A 5310-nucleotide genomic window follows, 5' to 3' on the forward strand; every position below is an offset into this window, starting at 1 on the left:
TCTCTCTCTCTCTCTCTCTCTCTCTCTCTCTCTCTCTCTCTCTCTCTCTCTCTCTTTCCTCCTCTCTACCCTAGTCTCTTTACAACCCTCTCGCTACAGAGGAGCCCCGCTCGCTCGCTTGTCCGCTCTCTCTTCCTTTTCCCTCTAGTCGCCTCACGACGACGCAGTCGTCCTTTTCTGCACCGCGGCTATGTAGCAGACGGTCCCCATGACTCGATTCCGCCGCGGTTTCGCCCAGGACGAAACCTCTTCCTCCCGCCACCCCCTTCTCCGCCGTCGAGGAGGAAGCGACTGAGTCGCCACGAGCGGCAACTGGACCGCGTGTCCTCCGGCTCTCCTACTCTTCTTTCCTCCTTCTTCCCCCAGGATAATCGCGACCCCGTGATGGTCAGACGAAAAAATCTCGCGGCCACGACTCTGGTGGTTCGCGCGGTAACCGAGGGTCGCGCGCTCACGAGGTCGAGTCGTCGTCGTCGTCGTCGTCGTGGTGTTGTTGGCACACGACGACGGAGAAAACGAGCGCGTCGCGCACGGAGTTGCGCAAATCGCGAATGCTACGGTACGCCGGAGAGCCTCCGCGGCAACGGAGGGTGCCGCGCGCGCGAGAGCGCGCGCGAGGGGCTCGGCGGACGGGGACATGGTACGTGATCGCGAGGAGCGAACAGCGGCGCGCGGGGCGAGTGCGCGGCGATTCGGAGAGAGTGGAACAGGGGGTGCAAGAGAGAAAGAGAGAAAGCCGTCCGCCGCCGGGGGGTGAGCGGCGGGGATCTCGCCACGGGGATCTGTAACGAACTCGATACGCAGGGGTCGAGAGGAGTTGGGACGCGAGGGGCGGCCGGCTGAAGGAACGGCGGAGAGGGCTGCGCGGAGAGGCGAGGGGAGGGTGGCGAACCAGGGGTGGCCCAGGGACCACTCGACCGCGTCCGGCACCCCGCGCTCCACGCGCGCTGCGTGTGCCGATCCCCTTGATTAGGCGAAACTCTCTGTCTGTCGGATGTGCTTGTCCATCTTCCTTTCTGCTCTTCTTCATCAGGTCTTACAGGGTGCTGGTGGCTCCGGAGGATCGAGGAAGCTCGAAGCAGCAAGACGCGGACTCGCGCGCGCGGTTTATCCAAGCGATTATCGATTATTCGCGTCGGAGGTGGGTTTGATATCGGCGCGGCGTGTTGGCGATATCGATCCAACCGATTGACTCGATGGACACGCTGTGCCATTTTTTCAGCCGGATTGTAGGACAAACGTGTTTCCTGTCCGCTTTTGCGTCTCTCTTCCGTCGGGAGATTGTCCGCGCGCCTCGTCGCGCATTGCCGTCGCGACTCTGCATTTTTCTTGTCGCGCGCGCGTCGGATATCGACACGATTCCTTTCGCCATGTCGGCGACAGAGAGCGACGCGTTAAAATTGGGCGCATGTTTTCGATAACATAAATAAAGACGATGCGAGAAGGAGGTGCGCGAGGGAGGCAACGCTCGAATTGTCTCTTAAGGCTGACTTTTCTTAAGAAGCAAGTCGCATCGTGTTGTACGGTTGCCGAGAGGCCGAGAAAAAGGGAGGGAAAGGAGAGAAGACGGAGGCACTTTTGAAAGTTCGGGCTTTATTGAAAATTCCCTTACATAACTTTGATTGAACTCCGATGGTAACCTTTAAGAAACTATTAATAGTTCGCACAAAGGCTCGCGCAACGTATGAATGCGGGATCGTCGTCGCCGGCTAATAGCCGCTTTGACATCTCGGAGAAGGCAGACAACGAATCGGGCAGAAGATACTCGAACGCGACCGCTGGTTGGCACGAATGAAAATTGTCGAAAATCGCGCTCACGTGCACTCGAATCGATCTTGACGGCCGCGTGATGCGAGTCCAGTGGTGGAGGAGCCGCCTGGAAGGACGTGCGTCCCGCGCTCAAAGCATCCCGTTGCGATCGGGTGATTTGATGTCCGCGAGTTCTCGCGGTTTGCCAAATTTCCCTAAAAAATTGCACCCCAAATACGTCAGAATATACTTCGCAACTACGTGAAAATAAGCGGACGTTTTATTAAGATAATAATCTATTAAAAAATAGAATAAAAACGATATATTAAAAGAAGGTGATAATAACTAATTGAGATGTAACACGTGGAAAGTTCTGCACTTTTGGGTATTTTTGTATGTTTCCGCGTCGTTTTGAATTTTTTATATGTTTTTTCAGTGAAAATCACGTTACATGATATGGGAGAAGGATTGACGCTTTTCGAAAACTTCATGGAAGGTACATATATAATTAGAGGTGCTGCGAGAACAAAATTACATATTAATCAAGTGAGAGAGACATTTCACAGAGATTCAAGAGTCAAGAGTCCCATAAGCGGGACGTTGGCCGTTGATGAGCTGAAATCAGTGAAAAGCGCGTTGCGTGGACGAAGAAGCGGGATTGACGCGTTTTGAAAACTCCATTGGGCGGACAGCCGCGTCAACCGGAAGGAGCGTCAACGGTGCAGATTGCGAATCGATACCGCTATTACAAGGTGCAATCTAAAATTACACAGCGATGACTCGCGAATAAAGGCACTCGCACGCCGCCTCGTCGTCCTCGTCGTCCTCCTCGCCGGAATTACACGGCGATGAGAGAGAAAGAGAGGGAGAGAGAGAGAGGGACAAGTCGCGGCGAGGTGAGGCGAGGCGCGCTCCGGTTGCGCCGGACTGTGTTTGCTAAGTAGTTGCCAGGGAGTATAGTACTTCGAAACAAGGAGACTTATGTCTGTCTTCGATCGGGCGCGCGGTTCGTGTTAGATGCGGCCGGCCGCGCGATGCTGCCTCTACACACGCCGGCCATTTACAATTCAATTCAGCTGCAATTACGATACGAGTGACCCGCCGATCTACAGAAATCGTGCTCATTTGCGACGCGCGCGCTCTCCCTCCCTCCCCCTCTGCCCGCCCTTCCGGCAGGCAGGGCGAAACTTCGCCGGGAACTTCGTCGAGGATTTCGCCGCGCTGCGAACTTCCGAAGGCGCTATGGGACGGGATTGCGTTTAATTGCGTTACACAATCGGAGGGACGCGGAAGGGAGGGAGGGGGGAGGGAGGGGAGACGAGGAGGAGACGGGGAAATAAATCGGAGAACGCGAGACGACACGCGGGACAACTTGTCCGCCTCCGTACACTCGAGTGTACGGAGTAACGAGTCTCGCGCATCCCGATCGATTCGATCAAACTGCTTAGGGCACGTTTGGCGCGCGATGATATATCGCGGCGTAACGCAAAGACACGTGCTGTATCTCGTGTCGCTCTTGAAAATGCGCCGAATGTCAACAACTGAATCGATATCGGCCATCTTCGTTATAGCCGATCTTCATCATGCGCGTGATGTGCACACAGAGAGATGCACATTCGAGCAAGTGTCACTTCGCTTTCAAGTATATGTTTATACACCCGTCAATATAGATTGCGGGTATTTTTATGATGGCGTACGTTCATCACAAGTATCAAAGCGAGTGGTCAAAAGCTGTCGTGGACTTTTAACCCCCGTATTTACTATTCCAACTCTTAAATCGTTTTTTGGTAAAATTAGTTATTCATGAGTAGATTAAAGATATATGAGTTTCTCAAAGTGACGCGCGCCTCACCGTTTGGAAGGAAATGGCCCAAGAAGAAACACATTTAACACATTTAACATAATGATAAAATAATACGGATTATCAATGCTAATGACATTTATTAGTTTAGGGTGACTTTTTTGCCAAGCTCCGATTGAGTTAGACGTCGATTAATTCTAAATGACAGAATTGGTCAATAGCTATCTGTTGATCACAAGTTAATTGATGATTGAGTTAATTGGAGCCTGATCTAAAAGTCATTCTAAATTAATCAATATCATTAGAATTTATAATTCATATTATCTTATAAAGATTTTCATCTCTCTCTCCCATTTTTTGCAACATTACCTGTACGTTTCTGCAAAGGTCCTAACGGTGCCATTTATCCCGACAAAATCACTCCTTTCTTTTTAAGCTCTTCTCTTTCTCGTACCACCTTCATACTTATATATCTTTAATCTACTCATGAATAGCTACAATTCCATTATAGAATAATTTAAGATTTCGAATGCTAGAAATGGGGTTAAACTTGGCGCGCTTTTCATTCTAAATACATTCTAGTAAGTTTAGGATTTCAATCGAGAATATTAAATTGAAGTGAAACTTTGCTTCAGTTCATTTTTTCTTGGACAATATTTTATAATATTCTTGTAAAAGGAACAAATTCTTCTGAGTGCACGATAATGAGCTTTTCTGAAATCTGTGATGAGTATTTTTTAAGATTATTAACAAGAGGATATTCTCTGAAGATGACCATTACTTAAATGGAGGGAAGCAAAGGGAGTGCGGCAGCACCGCGAGAATAAAATATCCAGGTGATCGCTAATTTTTTAGCAGAACATTTCAGTCCCCGAAATATACACTGCATGTGAAATGTGAGGATAACAGATTACTGCAGAGTTTATTCCTCGCGGTCACGAAATCCTCTACAATGACTTGCTCTAGGATTCTCCCTGTGCAGAGTCAAAGGTGCATCGTTTTTCGCGACATGCACCGTCTGTTGTTCACGTTATATTTATTAGCGACAAAATCTGCAGCGGACGCCCAATGGCGAGGTGAAGAACGCACACGACCACTGAAAGGGTTAATCGGCTGGTGCTATTAGCGGGGGCGAATTCGCAGATTCCAGAGTCGCAGTCGTAGGCAACAAAAAAAGGTGAGATCGGTCGATCGCGCGATCGAGTATTCTCCGGGCGCTCGCCGCGGCCTGATAAAATTTCGATAGGACGCGTCGACACATATTGCGAGTATCTCGATTTCGAGATGAGATAAGCCCGGCCGATAGAGAGAACGCGACGCGTATGTGCGCGACGCCGGCCCTCGAATATTCCCCAGACGAAATCCATCGGAGTCAACGACAAAGTAAAATCGATATCGGCGTTACGTTATATCCGGCCGTCCGGCCGGACGGACGGACGAGCAGACTCGCGGTGGTCGGCAAAGAAAAAGCGCGGATTAAAGCGCGAAGCGGATAAATTCGCATGATTAAAGCGCCGCGGATTATATTCCGCGTGCCGCGGCAAAAATAAATATTCAAAGGGGGATGTGTGCGCGCGTAATATTCGCGTCGAGTGCCGCTCTTCTGCTACTGACTAACGCACACGGGGAGAGCCCTTCGTTCCCGCTGCGAGTGCGGAGCCGCGCTCTCTCTTTTCCCTTCGGTTTGACTTCGGTAGGATGCTTACTCCGCATCTTCATTTCCTTATCAACGCCGGCGACGTCGCTGATATTCCAATAGT

The sequence above is a fragment of the Odontomachus brunneus genome, unplaced genomic scaffold (genome assembly GCF_010583005.1).
Source record: "Odontomachus brunneus isolate Ranch 3 - 2012 unplaced genomic scaffold, Obru_v1 Obru_scaffold_076, whole genome shotgun sequence".
Classification (NCBI taxonomy): Eukaryota; Metazoa; Arthropoda; class Insecta; order Hymenoptera; family Formicidae; genus Odontomachus; species Odontomachus brunneus.